General features: G+C 37.6%; 1 long non-coding RNA gene and 1 pseudogene across 2 annotated transcripts; both read left to right on the top strand.

The window, feature by feature from the left end:
* Positions 1-833: 833 nt before the first annotated feature.
* On the top strand, positions 834-22,781 carry LOC139044810 (uncharacterized). 2 transcript variants are annotated; one of them, XR_011502071.1, is made up of 4 exons: positions 834-956; positions 6,121-6,203; positions 16,632-16,710; positions 22,490-22,619. It is a non-coding gene; the product is annotated as an uncharacterized lncRNA (long non-coding RNA). The 2 variants fall into 2 exon arrangements; XR_011502070.1 differs by lacking the exon at positions 834-956 and adding an exon at positions 5,485-5,849 and having other exon boundaries at positions 22,490-22,781.
* On the top strand, positions 10,411-11,596 carry LOC123281842 (olfactory receptor 7A17-like; annotated as a pseudogene).
* Positions 22,782-23,230: the final 449 nt, after the last annotated feature.

Here is a 23,230-nt window from a genome sequence, read left to right as displayed (position 1 = left end):
AATCATGCTGTTTTTTCATTCCTGGTCATAACCTTTATTAAATAGTCCCAGGCAATGATACTCAAAATTCAAAATGTTTTCTTTCAGAATTATGAAAAGAACCAGAAATGGTACCACTCATATTTTCACTTTTCCTCTCCATACTGGATCACCATGTTTGGAAACCTGCTCATCATCCTGGCCACCATCTCAGACTCCCAGTTCCACACACACGTACTTCTTCCTCTCCAAAGTGCCCTTTGTAGACGTCTGTTTCACATCCGTCCCATGCCAAAGAGGCTAGTGAATATATAGACACAGAGCAAAGTTGTAACTCATAAAGGCTGCTTCGACCAGATGTATATTTACATTCTGTTTGCAGTGTTGGAGAATTTTCATCTGACGGTGATGGCCTGTGATCACTTCTTGCCCATCTGCCACCACCTGGACTTCATGGTCATCATGAGCCCCCAGTTCTTTCAGCTGCTGGTTCTGGTGTCCTGGTTCATAAGTTCCCTGCATTCATTGTTAGAAAGCTTAATGACCTTGTAGCTGTCCTTCTGCACCAATGTGGAAATCCTCCATATCTTTGGGAAATCAAACAGGTGGCCCGACTTGCCTGGTCTGACACTTTTCTTAATTAAGCATTTTTATTTTCTATTTTACAGCAGTGCTGATGGATGGTGGCCCCTTCACTGGTATCTATTAGTGCTACTCTGATAGTTTCTTCCATATGTGGAATCTCATCAGCTCAGGGGAAGGATAAAGCATTTTCCACCTGTCGGGCCCCTCTCAATCGTCTCCTAATATTATTGTTCAAGCCTAGGAGTGTACCTTATCTCTGCTTCTGCTCACAGGTCACACTCAAGTGCAACAGCCTCGGTGATGTACACAATGGTCACACCCATGCTGAACCCCTTCATCTACACTTTGAGGAACAAAGACACACGGGGGCTCTGGAAAGAGTCAATCGGATGGTAGGTATACAAAAGCAAATTGTTTGGGGGATGAAGAATTGTCCGTGATTGCAGATCTCGAAGCCTCAGAACCAGAAATTACTATTCCTTGATCAGATTCTAATTATTTCCTGGAATATCCATTTCTTTGATTTCCGCCATTTATAGAATTTGTATAACTCACTATTGGAAGCTTTCTGCTCTCTCTGATGTATAGGCAGTTCTCCCCCTTGACCATTTTCTTACTTTCACAAACTATCCTACCTTAGGTCAGTAATATTTGGAAATTCTCATTTATCTCTTGGGAAAATGTGGGTTGCTTAATAATAATTTCTTCTCAAGTCACCTATCATCTCAAGTAACTTTTCTTTAGTTTTCCTGAATGGATAGTCATTAATTGTATTAATCATACAAAAAAAAAAAACTACACATGACAGCTAAGGGCATTTATATAATTCATTTCAGCAAAATATGAAACTGCAGTTTTCACTTTGGGTCCACGTTTTTTTTGAATTTCACTCCCTTCTTAGCTCTTACTGGTAACATAGACTTTTACATGCTGCAGTTTTATAATTGGCCTCCTGGCTTTTGTCTTATTCAGCTCAGTGTCCACAATGCCCATGATGGTCCCTGGCAAAAACTGACTATCCAACGTATGTCTTCTAGTGGAGTCTACATGGAAAGGCAAATTTGCGTACATAGATTGATGTAATATGGTCTTAGTATCAGAAAAGACATTAAAAATGAGGAAGCAAAATTTTAAATCACACGTTTTATTACCACACTAATTTTTTTTTGTGCTCTACATCCACGCATTGAAGTAAGAAGATGGCTGGCCACCAGCGAGGGGTTGTTCGCTGAAGTGAAGAACTGGTTGGAGTATTTCATGTTCTGTTATTAAGTATCTTCCTGTTTCTACCTGAAAACCTCTAGTTCAGTCTACAAATATGCCTCTTCCTATTGCTCTATGAAATATCTCCCCTTTTCTAAATTTAGTCATAACTACTAAAGGGACAGTGAATGGACAACACCAAGGCCATTCATTTAGTAGCTCCTTCATGCTCAGGAATGTCTTCAATCATCATGATCAAAGGATGACTCACAAGAGAGCTTGAATTCCTGCCCTGTGATGCAATTCAGGGTCAGCAGTTTCTCTGCCCAAATGTGCATATTCTTCCAAGTTCTGTGGAATACAACCTCAATAAAGCCACTTGTTAGTGCAATTATATGAAATAGACTTCAATACCAGAATAATCATGAATGCAGTTTTCAATATCAGACCATATGTGAAAAGCAGAAGTAGCAGATTATTACAATCACGCTTGTTACTGTTTGATTATCGTGTCAGTTAGCTATTGCTGCATGCCAAGCCATCCTAAATCAAGTGGATTAGCATAACGCCTTTATTATTGAACTGGATTATATGGTGGGGAGTTATTTTGAGGTCTGCTCAGATGCTCAGGAGTCTGTACTCAGCTGTGAGTCTCTGCATTGTGTGCCTGTAGTTCATTCATGATGTTGTGAGACTGCAGCATCTCTGTTTTGTACCAATTTATGTCAGTTTATTTATCTATGTAGGTTAATCTTATAGTTTCCAAAACAAAGAATTTATCAAATCTGAACTGCCTTAACTCTGTTGTTTTTATATTACGCATGTGACATGTTGCTTTCTGTCCAATTAGAAGATGTATCTCCCAACCCCGTTAAACTGACTCAGCTCCCTGTGCTCTAGATCCTAACTTGAGTCTTGAATCATTAGATTTTTTCTTTCAAACTAATTTATTGGAGTATGATGACATGCAATAAACTGCATATATTAAAGTGTAAAATTTGTATATACCGGAAGTTTATACAATGTTATAAGCCAATATGATCTCAGCAAAATAATTTTTAAAAAATAAATTAGAAGTTGGCCCCATGGCTTAGTGGTTAAGTTCAGTGCACTCTGCTTCAGTGGCCCAGGTTCAGCTCCCAGGCATGGACCTACACCACTCGTTAGTGGCCATGTTGTGATGGTGACCCACACAAAAAGTAGAGGAAGATCAGCAACAGATGTTAGCTCAGGGTGAATCTTCCTCAGCAAAAAATAACTAATTAATTAATTAATTGAAGAATAAAAAGCTGGGGGCTTCTCAAGGTAGAGCAGTGTCTTGTATGACCCTGGAACATGGGATGATTTACCCACAATAGATTTGGAATAAATAAAGTCAAGTAATTTTTACCTACAGGATCAACATTAAATAAGAATTCTTCTATCCAATTAAACTTTTACAAATGCCAAAAAAATAAATAAATAAAATGCAAAATTTGCTGAATTTAAGGAACCATGCAAAAATTAAGTATAAATACTTCATGGGTCCATTTACATATAATTCAAGAAAGTACATAAACATTTAATTGCTTTGTAATGTAATCATAAAAAACTGAATCCCGTTGAACCTTATTTACCTTATTTCTGATGGTAAGCTGGGATAACAAACCTGAATCGGATGGATGCTATGGGGAATAAATAAAATGTGTGGAAATACTTGATTTTGAAAACTCTTTCACAGTTGAGGACTATGTGTGTGGATATGTATGTGTGTGTGTTCATATACAATTTTCTTTCAAATAAACACATTCACACATATATGTAAACAGAGGCTCATTAATAATGTCATGTTTCATGTTGAAAGGAAACTTGAAAGCTGGAGAGGATAGAAAGAAAAAGAATGAATATTTGAATTAAGAAAAATTGAAAGAAGAGAAATTTTGACATAAATATTTAGAGTAGAATGGGTGACCCTCATTTTAATAACGAATTATTTTTTCTATCTTAATGCCCCAAAAGCCTCAAAGTCAGTACCATATTTGTGTTTAGGCAATGGAAAATTCACTGTACCAGATGATGGAGCCATATCTCCAAATTGACTTTAATTTTCTTTTTCTGTTTAATGATTTAAGGTGGGATTTCAACACAAAATGGTTTTACCTAAGGGAAGCTAACTGAATGAAGTTAGGGGCTTAAACTCAGTTCCCTTGAACAGACTTTTATTTGGCAAATGTCTGTATTAGATCCCAGTTGCTGCTGTGACAAATTACACTAGTGGCTTAAAACAAACAACTTTGTATCTTAAGGTTCTGGAACTCAGAAGCCTGAAACGATCTTATTGGATAAAAGCAAGATGAATGTAGGGCTGAGTTTCTTCTGTCAGCTGCAGGGAAGGATGCATTTCTTTTCCTATTTCAGTTTCTAGAGGACAACTGTGATCACAGGCGCAGGGTCCTTCCTCCATCTTCAAAGCCAGCAGTGTGCATTTTCAAATAGCCCGCTGATTTCAATTCTTCATCCTCTCTCTTCCACATTTAGAGGTCCATTGTCATTACATTAGCCCAACCTTGATAATCCAAGCTAATCTTCTTATCTTAAGGTAAGGGAAGAGAAACTTTATTCCACTAGTACATCAATCCGTTGCTCTGTAAGCTAACATCTTCCAAAGTTCTTGGGGTTGGGATGTGGACATTTTTGGAGACCCTTATTCTGCCTACTACATATTATGACTCAATTATATATTATCTGAATTCACTCAAGAGCCATTATATTTAACAGAATCAAAGACAGAATTTATTACAGCCTCTAGACTGAGAGAAAAATTTCCTTTCAAATTTATATGTAGAGATGATTCTTAGTGTATAAGCCCTAAAACTACATACACATGATTCAACACAGGAACAGTCCCTGGGCCCACTGTGGACCTGATTAATTAGAATTTGCATTTCAACTACAAGACGTGGTTAGGCACAATGAAGTTGGAGAAATCTTGGTCTAAAATATGTCATTTAGCCTTCTCACTGTTGATATTTGGGGCTAGATAATTGTTTGTGTCGGGAGCTGTCCTGTGGGTTATAGGAGATGAGCAGCGTCTGTTTAGATCATGCCAAATATCCCCAGGGGCAAAATTACCTCTGGCTGAGAACTACTGCGCCAGAGTTTGAGAACTGGGAGCATCCTGACAGTATTTCCATCAAGACTCCACCCCATATTTTGTTTATACCTTTGAGCAGAACATTAAATCTCTCTGAGCCCCATCTCTATAATGGAGAACGGGGTTCGTAACAGTACCACCTCTTAGACTGAACTATTGTAAAAATCAAGTCATGTCATCACTTCAGTGTGCTAAATTATGGTGCATAAAATCTAAATGTATCTGTTATAATTGATAAGCATTTTATGATGAGGAGTTAATGACATCTGTGAATTTGTGACGTAAGTATGAAGTTCCTGATTGTTTTGGCAATATTGTCATGAAAAGAAAGAGCTTAGTGCCTATGTTTTTATATTAAAGGAATAAAGTCGTTGCTCCTCTTAAGAGGAGAATTGCAATTTTGTATAGATATCAGGGGTTATGTCCCCATCAGAAGTCAAGCCTTTGAAGATCCAAAGTGCTAGCAGACAAATACCTCAGTATTATACTGTTGAGAAAACTAAAACTCAGAGTCGTGATGAGGCGCTGGGACGTTTAGATCTGGAGCAGCAGAGTTTGTGGAGAATAAGTAATAAAAACTGAATTCACCTGGCCTGTAGCGCAGTCTCCTAGGATAAAAGATTCAGCAAGAAAAATTTCCATTCTGTCCAGACCAGTGTCCCATAGGGAAATCACGTACTTAGAGGCTGGGAGTAACAGGAGGAAAACGTGCCTAATGAACAGACATAGGGAGCTACAAATATCTCCTATGCTGCAGTGCCCCAGGGCGTGCAACCTTGGGCTGGACAGGATGACAGTGTTTCTTTTGGAGTCCTAGGTCTGCCTTGGGCACAGAAACCTTGACTCCTTCCTGCTGTCTTGTCAGGGGACAGAGCTTCAGTCTCCATCATCAACCATCCAGGGAGGAATTCAGACTTCCACACACAGACCTGCCTCTCAGGGACTCCCGGTGAGTCTGAGAGCCCAGTATGTATTTCAGGAAAGCGCCAGAGAGAATCAGAGCTTGCTTGGTGTTTGCTGGCTTGATTACTAAATTAAGGTATTTATGATGCTCAAAAGAGAAGTGAACATTGAAACTGGCAAAGCAAGTGTCATTTTTGACACTTAAATGAGAGTAGAACATAAGTCCAAGGGTCTTTTTAATTAAGGGGAGCAGGGAAGTAGAGTATTAGCTGTGTGCAGATATACAGTGAAATGAGTGCTTATCTTTTATTTTTAAGATGGGGCGTCTTTGACTGTGTTTCCAAATTGATGAGGAAGACCCAGACCATGGAATGCTTGCAGACACGTCCTTGCAGTGGCAGTAAGTGAGACGTGCATTTCGCAGTATCTTCTCTCAGTCTGGGTATTCACATAAAAAAATTAATAGGTAAAAGGAGTATGCTGATGAGCATTACTTTACAATTGTTTCATTACCTGTGAGGTCGTATATAATGTAGGTTAGTTAGCCAGTTACTTTCTCTATTGCAAATTATCTGTGTGAGTTTTTTGCTTTTATAATGTGGGGTCAGAGTGTTTTTACTCATCATTTTGATTGCATTCTTTCAAACAAAAAATTGTTTTTGTCCCCAACTGGCGGTGTCATTTAGTTAGCCTATGTGTGTGTAGGTGTATTTGTGGAGAATGTGTGAGTTCATAAATTTTGTTTGGTCAATTCTGTCAGTCAGATTTTTTGTGTTCCATTTGTTTTTATTTGTTTATTTTCTTACTGAAATACTTGAGCTGTCATTTCAATATTCTTCACTTGTGAATCTTTGCCTTAAAGGAAAAGGACCGTGAAAGTTCTTCTACCTCCTTAGAGATAATAAATTATTCTTTTACATATTTCCAACTTGCTTTCACATTTCTGTTACTCCTCCTTGTTCCTTTTGCCATTTGGGGATTAGATCTATTTCTGAAACTCACATTTATTTAGGCGTTTGGAAGGCATTCATCATTAGGAAGACTTTTTTTACCCTATGTCTAAGATAACATATATCTCCATAAAATGTTTGAATCCATGTATCTTTATATAGGATGAATTTATAACAGATATTACTTCCCCCAGACATGTGAAGAGCCCTTGGTATATGATTTTATCTCTAAATCTTTGACAATTTAATCTTGAATTAGTGACCTTGTTGCTATTAAACTATTACTATTTTATGTCTTCATATGAATTAGTTATAGACTTTCCTCCAATTCTGTGACATACAGTTGTTTGAAACTACTATGTGAACCTAATTTCATTCTCACTAACATTTTTCCCTAAGATTTTACTTTCATTTAAAACTTCTGTTTCTGTATCATGCACATCTACATATTCATATACTTTTATACAAATGTGTGAATAGAACACTAAGCACAACATAAATTTCCTTTGCATTTTAGAGCAGCCTTTTTTTTAACCTTGTCTGCCATTATTCTTCTTACTCAATAATTTCTTACAGACTTGCTCCCAATGAACCAGGGAAATGATGATATATTATTTCAGTGGTTGCACAATATTTACTCATACTTTACGAAGTCTTTCATTATCTTTATCTGAAATTACTATTACAGCAATGCTACAAAAATATTTTGGGATTGTTAAATTCAAACTGTGGTTCCAATCAGGAGCGATTTTGTCCTCCAGGGGCCATTGAGTGATGCTTGGAGACATTACCGGCTGTCACACTGGGGAAGGGTGGACAGAGGCCAAGGACACTCTAAACAGCCTACAACGCACAGAACAGACCCCACCATGGAGAATAATCTGCCCAAAAAATGTAAATAGTGCTGAGACTGAGAAACCTGAGTTAAAGAATATCTGTACTTTTAATTATTATAGGTGTCTTCAGATTATTTCCCCAAAGTCATGACACTTTAACACTTCTGCCAGGAAAATTGGAGTACCCTCTTGCCACCTGTTTAAGTTTCCACCCCAATCAATGTGATAGTTCTTTACGTGTTTTCCTGAGGTAATGTGTTTGAAAGAAATTTCTTGTTTTTTTGTAAACTATTGCTGAGTTTGACCAAAGATTTAGATATTTAATCACCATTTGATTTGTCTATTAATTTCATATGCCCATATATTATTAGCATGTTATTCTAGAGTTAATCAGCTTTTCAAATGATCTTTAAAACTTATTGTGTCTCTATTGACTTTGGGGGGATATTTTGGCCATGACTATGTTTTACACTATATTTAGTTAAATATGTCTATCTTCTTACTTCTGAGTTTCTTGTCTTAATTAAGATGATTTGGCCCCTCCATAGATTTTTATATATAGTTTTCTAGAGGTTTACCTAAAAAGTATCAATTACTCTTACCATAGTAGTTGATTCCTCAGAGATGTTTGTGATATGACTGAGTGGGAAACAACTTCCTTTTCTTCCAGGTCAATATCCATTTTACAAGACTTATTCAACAATCCAATCTTTCCTCATATATTGAACTACAACTGTATCATATAGGAAATTTACTTATATACTGACACCTAGTTCCTGAGTCATTCAACAAATAAGCATCTGCTATCTGCCATAATTTCTAGGAACATTATACATTATATTCTTTTATGTTGATACTTTTGACAATTTAATTAATTAGCCATATTGTTATTGTTAAATTATTGCTATTTTATATCTTGTTTTGTTAGTTTTTGATGCTCCACTCAATTTCCTTTAATGCAGTTACTTTGAAGCCACTGTCTTTAACCTGGTTTCATTCTCTTTGCCATTCTTTTTATTTCATGGCTTTACTTTTACTTAAGTTTGGTCCTATAGACTACACATATTAACATACCATACATTTATGAAAAGAAAAGGTGAACAAAACTGGTGAAGCCCTACTTGTTTGGATCTTGCATTATAGTGGTGAAGGCAGAGTGCAATGAAATAAATGTGTGTGTGACACCATGTGCTCAGGGATCAATCATAGAAAAAGAGCCCATCAGGTACCAGGATGGACTTGCTGCGGCAGGTTCAGGACCTTGTAGAGCATGGTCTTGGGGGCCTTTGCTGGTCGTCTGATGACAATAATCAGGCCTACAGTGTTCACATTGGGTTTGTCAAAAAAAGAATGAAACCTAATGTACAAACAAAGAGAAGATCACACATAGGAGAAATGAGAAGGCACTTTCCTCGTCTGCTACCCAATCATGGAAAAAGCAACTGGGCAAATGTATACAGAATAGGCAAAGGGAAGACAATGCTTCTACAGCTTGATTTTAAAAATATCCAATTTTTCTTGTATATTTTATTTTGTGAATTATTTAGTTTCTTTGGTCAGTTTTCACTTGGGATTTTCAATTTGTAAAGTGTTCCACACTACAAATGTATCACTACTTTTGTCTTTTGGACAAATTTATTTTTTCTCCTTTATTATTTTTGCTTGGCATCAACAGAATGTCATCAGCTTTGGAGTGCTGCCAGAAACCAGTGAAATCTTTTCTTCCTCACTGTCTCTCAGGAAGCACCTGAGCTTATTAAATCTTTTTCTTCCTCATTCCCATTTTATTACTCTCTCTCCCTCTACGTTTATTGAACTGATTATATTTCTTTAAATACAGGGCAGAAAATGCAGACTTCATTATGGAGCCCCAAGTTTATTTGTCATGGGAGGTTGCAATAGGAATACATGGATGCCATTTCTAACTTTTTTGGGGGATAGAATCGTGATCAGGATAGCTTGAGTTCTGGCCACTCACAGCCTAAACAGTGATGGAGAGGGAACACAGAGGAGGGTGGCTAGGTGTACTGTGTTGTGTGTGCGTGTGATCCTTGTGAACTGAGAGCAGTCCTCAGAACAGGGCTACCTGGACTCACATATTGCAAGGTAACCCTTAGAATAGAGGGTCCAGAACTTCATCCAGACAAGGTGCTGAGAGGATAGCCTTTGTAATTCACAGGGTTCCTTTGCAACCAGATTAATAAAGTGTAAGTTTTCCATGATATGGACAAGGGTCTCCCATTTTCTTGAGGTTTCAGCAGCAGCAGGGAGGCCACCTCATTCCTCAACATTTTCTCACACCATCTCATCACTCTATGCCTTGCTCATTCCCCTAGACACATTTTGTATCTTGATTCTATAAAGCAATCGTCTTTCTCAGGGTCTTTGCAAGGCTGGTAATTCTGCCAGGCACACCTTTCTTCAGAGAAACTTGTGTCTCCACTCACTCTTCTTTTAGGTTTCTGTTAAAACGTCACCTCACTTGCAGCTCCTGCCTCAACTCCCAATAAAATATAACACCCCCATCCACTGTCTCCTTTTGACGTGCCACCTTTTTATCAGTGTCTGTCACCATTGTATATGTTGTATCATTATTTTTATTTGGTCATATTCTTTCTCCATCATTAGATTAGGGACTTTGTTTTTCTAGGTTCTATTTTCTGGATGGTGCTTGGAATATGGCTTATATTCAATATATATGACTCAAATGCAGGAAAGATACTCAATAAAACATTAGGGACATTATGTTTGAGGAACAGTTTGATGGTGGAAAAGGAATTCCTCAAGAGAAGTAGCACTGGAGATGCCTTAATGCGGACGAGATCATACACAAAATTTGGAAATTAAATTTCTTGACTCTAAATATAGATATCACAGTTATTCTAGGTTACTAATGCTTGCTTGTGTGAAAGTAAGTCATTTATTTTTCTATTTCCTAATAGTCACCTTCAACACATGGAACCAGGGAATCACACATATTTTTAAAAATTTCTTCTTCTGGGATTTTCAGTGGAACCAGAACTGCGGTCCCTTCTATTTCCACTTTTCCTCTCCATGTACCTGATCACTGTGTCTGCAAACCTGCTCAGTGTCCTTGCCACCATCTCTGACTCCCACCTCCACACACCCATGTACTTCTTCCTCTCCAACCTGTCCTTTGTAGACATTTGCTTCACCTCCACCACCATCCCAAAGATGCTGCTGAACATCCAGATGCAGGGCAAAGTCATAACCTACGAAGGCTGCATCTCCTGGTGTATTTTTACATATTATTTGTAAGAATAGATAACTTTCTCCTGACTATAGTGGTCTATGACCGGTTTGTGGCCATCTGTCATCTGCTGCACTACTCAGCAATCAGGAACGCCCACCTCTGTAGACTATTGGCTCTGGTCTCCTGGTCCGTGAGTGCCTTTTATTCCTTGTTACAAAGCTTAATGGTGTTGTGATTGTCCTTCTGCACCGACGTGGAAATCCCCCAATTTCTCTGTGAACTCAATCAGGTGGTCCAACTTGCCTGTTCTGACACCTTTCTCAATAACATGGTGATATGTGTTGCGGCTGTGCTGCTGGCTGGTGGTCCCCAGGTTGGTATCCTTTACTCTTACTCTAAGACAGTTTTCTCCATACGTGGGATCTCATCAGCTCAGGGAAAGTATAAACATTTTCCACGTGTGCATCTCACCTTTCAGTTGTCTCCTTATTTTACTGTACGAGCCTAGGAGTGTACCTCAGCTCTGCTGCCACCCACAGCTCACACTCCAGTGCCACAGCCTCAGTGATGTACACTGTGCTCACACCCATGCTGAACCCCTTCTTCTACAGCCTGAGGAATAAAGACATAAAGAAGGCTCTGAAATCATTCTTTGAGATGGTAGCTATAAAAGGAATAATTCTCCTGGGTCAGAAGAAGTATCCTTGATTGCAGTGCTAAAAGTTTCTGAGCCAGAAATTGCTTTTCTTTAATTGTATAATGCAAGTAAAAATTGTTCCTGCCCTTTTTTCCATATTTGTCCATGTCTTTGACTTGAACTTCTTTACAATTTTAAGTAACTCATTCTGTTAAGCTTTCACTCACTCTGATATAGAAACAGTTTTCTAATATTTATTTTTTTTCCTGTTTATCAAAGTTTTTGCCAACTTTGTGTTTGAAATATTTCAAAATTCCCATTTCTTTCATGGACAACATGAATTTCTTAAAAATAATTTCTTCTGTAATGACATATACCACCCCCCAAAATTTTTCCCTTGTTTTCCTTATAGAATAGTGATGAGTTGTGTTACTCATATTTTTAAAAAACTACAATTGACAACTAAGGCAATTTATATAATTTTATAATAGGGGAAAATATGAGACCACTATTTTACACACTTTTGTACATCATTCCTTTGCATATCACTACCCCAATTGCTTACCCAGAAAATGTAGACTTCTATATATATAGTGTTTGATAGGTAGTCTTTGAGTTTTATTCTCCTCGTTAGAATCCTGTTCCCTTATTCATATCTGTGTCCAAAGTGCCTCCATAGTGACAGCAAAATGATTACTAAAGACATGTCTCTGAGTGGAGTCTACACAAACACAAATTTGAATAAACACATTGACTTTATTTGACCTCTGAATCAGAGTAGAGCTTAAGTGTGATGAAGTAGACTTGTAAGATACTTTGTATTACTAAGTAAAATATTTCCATTTCTAGCTATACATCTACACATTGAAGTCTGAGAGACTGATGCCTGTGTGTAAGTGGGTTTTTCATTGGGTTGAATTGGTTGGTGTGTTCACATTTTTTATTAAATTATCTTCATTTCATCTTGAAAACTTCCAGTGCTGCCACAAGTCATACACTTTCCATGACTCTAAATGCAGTAAAAACTTTGTCATAACCACTAAATGGGCAGTGAACAACAATATCAATATCACACATTAAATAACATGTATGTATTTATCTCCTCCTGATGAGAGGATGACTCACTAGAGAGCTTGAATTCCCACCCCGTCATGTGATTCAGAGTCACAGGTTTTAAACAAACTTGCATGTCCTTCCACCTTCTCCTGCTTACATGGAAAGGAACCTCAGTGGAGTCAAATTTTAACACATTTATCTGAAATAATCTTCAGTAACAGAGTAACCATGAATGTTATCTTCAAATATCAGAGACAAATGACTAGAATGAAAAGAAGCATATTATTATACTTGCCTTCACTTCTGTTTGTTTTTATTTTTGTATTGGTTAGCTGTTGGTGCCTAATAAGCCATTGTAGTAGCAATTGGTAGTAAAGTGCCTTGATTATCGAATGAGATAGTGTGGAGGAGAGTTGTTTTGATCTCTGCTGTGTTCCTCATGAGTCTATATTCAGCTGTGATTCCTCACATTGTCTCTGAAGCTCATCCATCTTGTTGTGTGCAGCTGTTTTGCACTTTCTTCTTCAAGAAATGTATGATAGTTCACTCTATTTATATATGTAGATTAAAACTTAGAGTTTGTGAGAAAAATAGTTTATCAAGTGAAAATGGCCTTAATTTAATTTCACAGTTCCTATCTCTGTATAAGACATTTTTCTCTCTTCCAAGTTATAAGATATATCTCCTAGGTCTTATAACTCAGCTACCTGTGCTCAAGACCTGACCCTGGGCTATGGACCCCTAGAATTTTTTAACTCTACTTTATTGGAGTGTAATTATGTAAAAAATGGAAAATTTATATTTGTTTGTTTATAATATATTATATAACATTAATTATATATTTATATTATATAGAATTCTATATAGTTTTATATTAACATTAATGTTATATGTAATATTAATATGTATTTATATATATATATGTAAAAATCTTTCTCACTTACACTGGGGTTACATCTCAATAAACCTATCATAAGTTGAAAGTGTCATAATTCAAAGATTCATTTAAATACATCTAATGCATCTAAACTGCCAAACACCATAGTTTAGCCTAGACCACCTTAAATGTGCTCAGAACACTTACCTTAGCCTACAGTTAGGCAAAATGATCCAACACAGATATATTTTAAAATAAAGTGTTGATGGGCCAGCCCACTGAACTGGTTAAGTTCAGTGTGCTCTGCTTCAGCAGCCCAGATTTGGTTCCCAGGTGCGTATCTACACTGCTCTGTTAGCAGCCATGCTGTGCTGGCAACCCACATACTAAAAAATAGAGGAAGATCGGCATGGATGTTAGCTCAGGGCAAATTTTACTCAGCAAAGCACAACAATAAAAAAAAAGTGTTGACTATCTTATGTAATTGATTGAACACTGTACTCAAAGTGAAAAACAGAATGGTTGTATGGGTACAGAATAGTTGTAAGTGTTTGGGTTCTTTACCCTCATCATCACATGGCTGAGTGGGAGTTGTGGCTTGCTGCCATAACCCAGCCCCATGGGAGAGTATTGTACCATGTATCACTTCTCTGGGAAAAAGATCAAAATTCAAAACTTAAAGTACAGTTTCTACTGAATATGTGTTGCTTTTCACCATTGTAAAGTTGAAAAATGAGGAGTTGAACCATTGTAAGTTGAGGACTGTCTTTGTGTATACATACACACACACAAAAACAGACCCATTGATAATCCCATCTTCTTGGTTGAAAGAAAACTTGAGAGAAAGAGGAACAGGATAAAAATAATAAACATTTAAAGAAACATGAAATTGAAAGAATGTAAAAATTTTGGCACAAAGATTTAGAGTAGAACGAGTGACCTTAATTTTAATGATGAATTTCTCTTCCTCTTTTAAAGACTCAAAAGGCCTCAGCTAGAAACACATTTATGTTTAGACAATGAGAAATTCTCTGCACTAAGGGAGCCACATGTCTGCAAATTGACTTTAATATTCTTTTCTTATTTAAGGTGGGATTTCAACAAAAAAATGCCTTGACGAAGAAAATCTAAATGAATGAGTTGAGAAGCTTAACATCAGTTTCCTTGAGCAAAACAGTTTTAGATGAATGTCTGCTTTAGATTACAATTGCTGCTTATCAGATTACCACACTAGTGGCTTAAAACAAACAAATTTATACCGTAACGTTCTACAGTTCAGAAGCCCAAAATGCGTCTTACTGGGCTAAAATCAAGATGACTTCAGTCCCAGGTTTCTTATGGAAGCTACAAGAAAGAATAAATTTCCTTTTCTCTTAGACTTCCTAGCGGCCACCTGCATTGCTTGGCTCATGGCCATTTGTCCACCTTCAAAGCCAGCTGCACAACATCTTCAAATATTTCTCTGACTCCAATTCTTCCTCTTCCTCTACATTTAGGGGATGATCATGATTACATTAGTCTGACCAGATTATTCAGGCCAACCTTCTTATGTTAAGGTAAATGTATAGTAACTTAATTCCACCTGCTATCTGAATTCCATTTTGCCATATAAACCAACATATTCAAAAGTTCTTGGGATTAGGATGTGGACAGTATTTTGGAGGCCCTTATTCTGCCTGCAAAGTCTATTTCAGATATATATTATTTGATGTCCTTGAAGAGCCCTCATATTTAAAAGAGTCAAGCACAATTTATCACTACCTGTAGAGTGAGTGAAAAACTGTTCTTTCAATATTACATGCAAAGAAGATTGGGTGGAGAAGACCTAAAACTACCTCTTACTCAGGTCCACAGCCTTGCTACTCATATTGTGACCCACAGACCAGGACCCGTAGCATTGGCACCACCTGAGAGCTTGTTAGAAACGCACAGTCCCTGGGCCCACTGGAGACCTGATGAATTTGCATTTGAAGTACAGACTTTGTCGATTTGTATGCACGTGAAGTTGGAGAAGTGCTGGTCTGGGAAGGTTTCCTTCCCTTCTTACTGTTGACGTTGGGAACCGAATAAATACTTTTAGTGGATACTGTCACGTGGATTATATGAGTTTGCTGTATCCCTTAAGACATTGCCAAATATCCCCAGGGGCAAAATCATCTCTGATTGAGCAGCACTGTGCAAGAGTTTGAGAACTGGAAGCATCCTGACACAACTCCAATCCAGGCTCCATCAAGATTCTGTTTATATCAGTGATATTGTGATTTATGATCAAGAATATATATATTTGGCCTTCATCATATTTCTGACACAGAGTTCCTAAAAGTCTTGGAATTTCCTAAGTGTTAAGAGCCATAAAGTGTCTTTTGTTATATTAAAAAGGTGATTTTGGACTCCAGCTAAGGATAGGAACTGGTTGCCAGGAGAATCAGCCATGTGGTTAGAGGGTTGGAATTTAAGTCCCACCCGTAAACTCCTGGGATGGGAGAGGGGCTGGAAATTGGACTCAATCCCCAGTGGCCAATGATTTCATACCTATGTAGTGAAGCTTGTATAAAAACCCATAGGGATGGTGTTCAGAGATCTCCCAGATTGGTAAACACAAAGAGGTTTGGTAGAGTGATGCACTCAGAGAATCTCCACGCCCTTTCCTCATCCCTTGCCTTATGCACCTCTTCCATCTGGTTGTTCCTGAGTTATATCTTTTTATAGTACACTGGTATCCTAGTAAGTAACATGTTTGTCTGACACCCGTGAGCCACTCTTGCAAATTAATTGAGCCCAGGAAGAGATCAGGGGAACCTCTGAATGGCAACCAGTTGGTCAGAAGCATAGGTAACAACCTGACTTGCAACTGGCCTCTGAGGTGGAAAGCAGTCTGTGGGACTGAGCTCCTAACCTGTGGTGTCTAAGGCTGTCTCCAGATAGAGAGTGTCAGCATTGAGTCAAACTTTAGGACACCCAGCTGGTGTTGGAGAATTGCTTGGCTGTGTAGGGAAAATCCATACACACATTGGAATTGGGTTGAATCTGTTCAGGTATTTTGGAGCCTTATGTACTTGAATGTCCATATCTCTTCCCAGATTTTTAATTTTCAGCTAATATTCCTTCAAGTGAGCTTCCTGCCTATTTCTCTTTCTCTTCTCCTTCTCAGATTTCCATAATGCAAAAAACAAACACTCACTTAATGGTAACACATAACTCATTGGCTTTCTTCACGGTTTCTCATTCTTTGCTTTTTTTTTTTTCCTCTTCTAACAGGATGATTTCAAGAGATCTGCCTTCAACTTCACACATTCTTTCTTCTAATCGATCAAGTGTGTTGTTGCAGGCCTCAAAGGTACTTTTTATTTCAATCATTGTATTCTTTAGCTCCAGAATTTCTTTTTCATTCTTTATTATAATTTTTAAGTCTTTGTTCAATTCCCTGACTCAGGTATGCGGCACACAGCAGCAGCAGCACAGGCCAGTGATAGGTGGGTCAAACCTGTGACTTTCAGCTGAGGGGCAGAGGGCAGTGCAGCAGCAGCTCTGGTCTTCACAGGGCATAGCACTGTGACTCCTGATGCTGGAGAGTGGGAGACAGAAGGAAGAGTGGAAGAGTGGGTGCAGGAGTGACTCAGGCTTTGGGAACAGGTCTCACAAAAATAACATTTTCAGCCCTGGGCAGATGATACGGCACTGGAAGCTATGGGCAGCTCCATGAGCTGGGCTCAGTGTTGGTGAAGACTGTGGGGTTCTTGATCTCAAAGGCTGCAGATGATCATGGCAGTGATGAGGATTGCTGTGGTCTTCCTCTGTTCCTTTCCCCATGGGGTAAAATCCCTGTGAGGGGATCCCTTTTGGAACCAAGTTTCTCTGGAGTGAACCCAGAGATTCTAAACTAAATTGAGACCTTAATTACATTTGCAAAATACCCTCATTTTTCATAAATTGTATCCTAGTCTTGAGAGCTAAATCCTTCAATGCACACACAAAGGGAGATGTTTCCAGGGTTCATGCACCAGGAACAAGAATCTTGGGGCATTCTGAGAATGCCTATCACACCATGTTCATGAATTGGAAGATTCAGTATTGTTCCATGTCAATTCTCCCTAAAATAATCTATAGATGCTGTGAAATCAAAATCTCTGCAATTGCTTTTGTAGAAATTGACAACCACTTCTAAGGTTCTGATAGAAAGGTGAAGAACCTACAATAGACAAAAATGTTTTGAAAAAGAACAAAGTTGGAGGTTTTACTATATATATATATATATATATATATATATATATATATATATATATGTTCTGAAAATGCCTTAGGATCACTAACAGAGCCGAGGGAAGGCATTCCTCTCCCCAGCCAGTCAGCAAACACTAGAGGAGGGGACCATGTCTTCGTACATGCAGACAGCAATGCAAATCTTAACATGCTGAAAATCAAGAAACATGAAATATCAAGGAAGCATGACAGCAGAAATGGAACAAAACCTCCCAACAAAGAAAAGCCCAGGAATAGAGGGTTTCACTAGTGGATTCTACTAAACATTTAAGCAATGAATGCCCAACTTTTTCAAAAACTTGAAGAGGAGTGAACAATTTAAACTCATTTTTTTGAGGCTTGCATTAACACTGAGGTTTTTATGGGAGACGTGGGATCTAATAGGCTTTGAAGGCTAAGTAGGAGTTTTCCCACCAACTCTCCACCATTCATCTGGTAGAGATGAGAATAGTGAGAAGCAAATAAGAAATCAGAAAAGCGTGTAAGGACATGCTGTAATTGAGAACAACAAATCAATTATCCTAATGAATGCAATTATTAGATTACTGTGTGTTAGTTATGGCAGAAGATGAGATGTGGCTGAATTGAATATAAAATACCACAGGTTTGAAGGTAAAAGACCATATATAATATGCTTTCAAATATGTTTGCATATATATGCATACTCCACCTTCAGGACAAGATGAAATGGCATACTGAAGTTCTTGTAGCTGCTAAGCAGTGAAGCCTTAGCTGGTGTCTTGGTGAGTTTCTAATCAAGTAGTCAATAAATTATTTCAAAGTGGAATTTATCTATTTGTGAGATCACTAACTAGGCTTTTAAAAGCTTTTAAAATCATCAAAGAGGTTGTCTCTTCCCATAGAATGTGGTGGAAGCATACATCCATACAAAGAATTGTTTTTGATTTTCATGTCCATGCTTTATGAAGAACATCTACTTTCTCCTCATATATTCCCTCATCTCTTTCCTGAAATAACAAAATATATCAATTAGGCTACATATTTCTCTTATGTTAATTTATTCTTTGCTGAGACTATACTTGAAGAACTAAAATTTTAAGACACTCTTTTGTCTTTAATTTAAATGACATATTGCACGTGAAACTTCAACCACAGCTATCTTTATCCAATAGTTAAGGATTTTCTGTGATTTTCTTGTTCAGTAACCTCCTTGTTCAAGTCCTGGAGGATCTTACCCTGATCCATAGCACTGTCTCCCTGCTGCCAGTGAATTTTAAAAGTGATCACACTTACAAGATCCTTTCTACAATATCCTGCTTTGGCTTAAATATCAAATTGCCACCTTTTGGTAGTTATCTGCCATTATAAAAGTGATAGTTCATTAGTTATCTGTCATTAAAAATGATCACACTTACAATATCTTTCTACAATATCCTGCTTTGGCTTAAATATCAAAATGCCATCTTTTAATAGACATCTGTCATTAGAAAAGCAATTGTTCATTACAGAAATATGAAATGTGCTACAAACTCCGATGCATTATCTTCCTCATAGATAAAATAGAATGAGGAAATCCAGATAGAAATTTTGCATTTATTCTTTAAGAAGGAGATTTCCTGTGTTTTTTATTTTAGCACGCAAGCCAAGAAAGTTTGAATAATTTGACTAAGGCCATGAATCAAACTCTAGTCTCGTATAACGATCATTATCCTTATGATGAAATGAAGGTTTTAATGCGGCATTAGGAGAAAAGAATCAGAATGCATGGGCCAGCTATTGTGTAAGACTGTAACTGATGATGGAAAGCTTGTTGGTATGAAGAACTAGGACAGAAAACTCAGTCCAATTCAGCAAGTATTTTCTGAGGACTTACTGAATCCTGACTACAGAAGAACTACATAACTATAACATAGACAATGAAGACACTGAAATTGTTAAAGATTTTGTTTACCTTGGTTAAGCCATCAATTTACATGGAGACTGTAGCCAAACAATCAAGAGAAGACTGAGACTTGGAAGGGCATCAATAAGAGAATTTGGAAAGAACATCAAATGTAGGGAAGTGTCCTTAGAGACTAAGGCCAAGATTATCCACACCCTTGCATTCCCAATTGCTATGTATGAGTGTGAAACCTGGACAGTGAAGAAGGCAGACAGGACAAAACAGATTCATTTGAAATATGGTGTTTGAGGACAGCTCTACAGATAACCTGTACTGCCAGAAAGATGAACAAGTGGGTCCTAGAGTAAATTAAGCTTCAACTATCCCTGGAGGTAAAAATGATAAAACTGAGGTTTGTTGACTTTGAGCACATCCCGAAAAGGCAGGAGTCTTTTCAAAAGACAATAATGCTGGGGAAAGTAGAAGGCAGCAGGAAAAGAGGAAGACCAAACATAAGACGGATTGACTCCATAGAGGAAGCCATGTGCACGAGTCTACAGGAACTGAGTACGGTTGTTGAGGACAAGGCATTGTGGACAGCACTCATTCATAGGGTCGTCAGGAGTAAGAGCTGACTTGATGGCACATAAGAACAACAAACTGAATGCTTAGTGCTGAGCTGAAAGTTCTGGAGAGAGGGAAGGAAATGACATGCATTTCTCCAAAGATGGTTAAGTTCCCTATGGTTTTGATACTATGTTAGCTGATACTTCATAGTCAAACATATATATATCTGTGTGTGTGTATGTATATATATATGCACATATATATACACAAATATGTACATTTGCATATACACAGGTACGCATGTTCATATGTATATGTGTACTTGTACATATGTGTATATGCATGGTTATACATACATATTTCCTCATAACAGGAATGTAGAATAAAAATGTTTGGTGCAGGTGCAAAGTGTGAGGAAAAACTTGACACTTTACATCAGAAAATAAAGGAAATAAATGTCTGACAAGCAAGAGATATTGCCATTAGGAAGTGGTTGCAGGTAAGCAGAGTATATTTGCATTTCTGAGCTGGGGCAGTGAGAGGTGGCCTCAGGTTGGAGGAGGGGAGGGAGATACCTGCCCTAAGGAAACACTGCTAGATGGTGAACACACTTTACTACACGACAGCCTGCAGTTTCTAATAAAAGTATTTTTTTTTAACAGAAAATTTTAGTGAAATCTGGTTACCCTTCCTAATCTGTGCCTTCACATGTCCAGATGTGAGACCATCATTTTAGATTTGTGTATGTGTTTATGATGTCTATTACAGATATTTCTTGCAGTGGATCATGGCAAAAAATGTCCTAAAGACACTAGTCAAGAAAAGGATGTTAGAGTAGCCCTATAAATGACTACATAATTATCTCTTCCTTTTTTTAATTGATTTTTTCTCATCATGGACTTTCATTTCCCCATATGTATATTAGAATAGAGGAGTGTGAAGTTTTTCCAGGTCTGTATTTCCCTCCAGGCCAGCATTGCTATACTTAGACATTAAAAATCTGTGTATCAGGGTTCCAAGATGGAATATAAAACTTTTAGAATAAACTTACCACAGAGTTATTGCCCAATGAACATCTTAAATTAAAGCAAACAAATAAAAAAATCAATAATATGAAAAGTTTTTGAGGTGACTTGAGCGAGAGTTGTAGTCTATAAGTGCCATTAATCCTTTAAAAGACACGAAATATGAGTTACTTCATCTGTGCAATATATTTATACCAAGTCTCCTTTCTGGGGTGTACAAAGCAATTTATGATTTTTTGAAATTGTTTTGAATTTTTTTGTATGGAAAGAGACAGAAATATGACGTCATGGCATTTAGTAACAAGAATCTTTATTTCTATATATGCTATCCTGTCCTAAAGTAAACCTTTTATTGACATATTCTAATTATGAATAACAGTGCAAAAGGATGGGTAAAAACATATGAAGGTATTCCATTTAAAATAATACAGTAGAGAAATAAAAATTAACAAAAAAGTAATCCAAATCTATGTGTTTTTAAATAAACAGTAAAGTGCTAGGAGCTATGCAAACTGGTATAAATCTATTAGAAATCAGATATCACTTTTATTTTAATTAAGTAAAATGTTTTTAAAATTTGGAGGTATTCCCCTGCATTCAGTCAGGTAAGATGATTCTTTATATATAAAGACGTCTCTGAAACACTGTATCAAGAAACAGTTGGAGACATTTAGACATGCAACAACAGAATAAATTGGGCATAGTGAGAACATAACAGTGGGTGGGCTCTTGCATCAGAAAAACACAAGTAGGAGTTCCAGCTGTTGGACTAGCTGTCTGGGCTTAAGTCAGGTGCTTAATGTCTCACACTTCTCTCCCTCATCTGTAAGATGGCCGTATAAGATATGAAGTGAGTAAACACCTATGAAGGATGTAATTGTGCCTTTCATAAAGTTCCCCACACTCAGTGTGTGTTATTAACACTGTGCAGCCGCCTATGGTGCCCTCTCTGTGGTCGGCAGTGAGTATAGAGCAAGGAGAGCATTCGACATCTGTCGGCATTGCAGCAACATGGAGCTTGTGTCACACAGGCACGGTGACAGGGATGTCAGAGTGACATCACTGCAGAAGATTCCTTTCCCTTTATGTGACTAATGTTAAGATTTTTTTCAACAAAAACAATAGTTTGGAAGTTTTGAAAAATTAATGTTAAATTTTAAATAATATAATGCTTTGAACAGACAGCCAATGTGGGCTGCATCCTTTCCTACAGCTCTTAACTTCCAAAATGCAATCAATTTGGGTGAGAGAAGTAAGCTTTTCCCACTGTCTCCTTTAGCTCTTCCTTCTATCCTTGGATTCTAAATATGCTAATACTTGTAATATTAGTACACTCATATTAGCAGTAAAATTGCCTTTCAGGATATTAAGACTTAAATTTGATTTAATTAGCTGGATTTAATTCTTCTTTCTTTATCCAGACACACTGAAGTCACATGGCCCAGCTAAATTGCACCCAGGTGTCAGCATTTATTCTTGTGGGCCTCACAGCTCATCAGGAGTTGAAGATGCCCCTCCCTCTGGTATTCTTATCCATCTGCCTCTTCCCAGTAGGAGGCAAGCTGGGTTTGATCCTTGTCATTAGAGAAGAAGCAAGACTCAAGACACCAATGTACTACTTTCTTAGAAAGCTAGCTTCTATTGATTTCTGTTATTACACTCAAAATGCTTGAGAATTTCTTGTACAAATAAAAGGAGATCTCCTTCAATGCCTGCACTGCTCACTTAGGCTGTTTCCTGGACTGCATGACAGCCAAGTGCTTGCTCTTCCTTCCATGGCCTATGACCAACATGTGGCCATTTGTAACCCTCTGCTGTATATGACTATAATGTCTCCAGGAATCTGCATTCAGTGTGTGTCCAAGAGAATCCCAGAAGTAAATGAAAACATCTAACTGTATTACAAATGTATGAAACAGTCTGAATGAAAGGAGTGGGTGAAAAGGTGCAGAAATCTATACTTTGGGAAGTGAGTTGACTCTGTAAAACTGAAGATGAAAGAAACTGTGCCGAAGAAGTGTATTGTAGCTGATAAAGTTGTGACCCAGGGGGTACTGTTAACAAAGCTGATACTTCTGTACATGTGCACTGAAAATGAGCAGATAAGCAAAGGGATAGTGAACAGTGGGGACAAGGTTATTATTTGCTATAGGAGTTGACAG

The sequence above is a fragment of the Equus asinus genome, chromosome 3 (assembly GCF_041296235.1).
Source record: "Equus asinus isolate D_3611 breed Donkey chromosome 3, EquAss-T2T_v2, whole genome shotgun sequence".
Lineage (NCBI taxonomy): Eukaryota > Metazoa > Chordata > Mammalia > Perissodactyla > Equidae > Equus > Equus asinus.
Note: the sequence above shows the minus strand (reverse complement) of the source record. Positions and strands in the feature narration are given on the sequence as shown.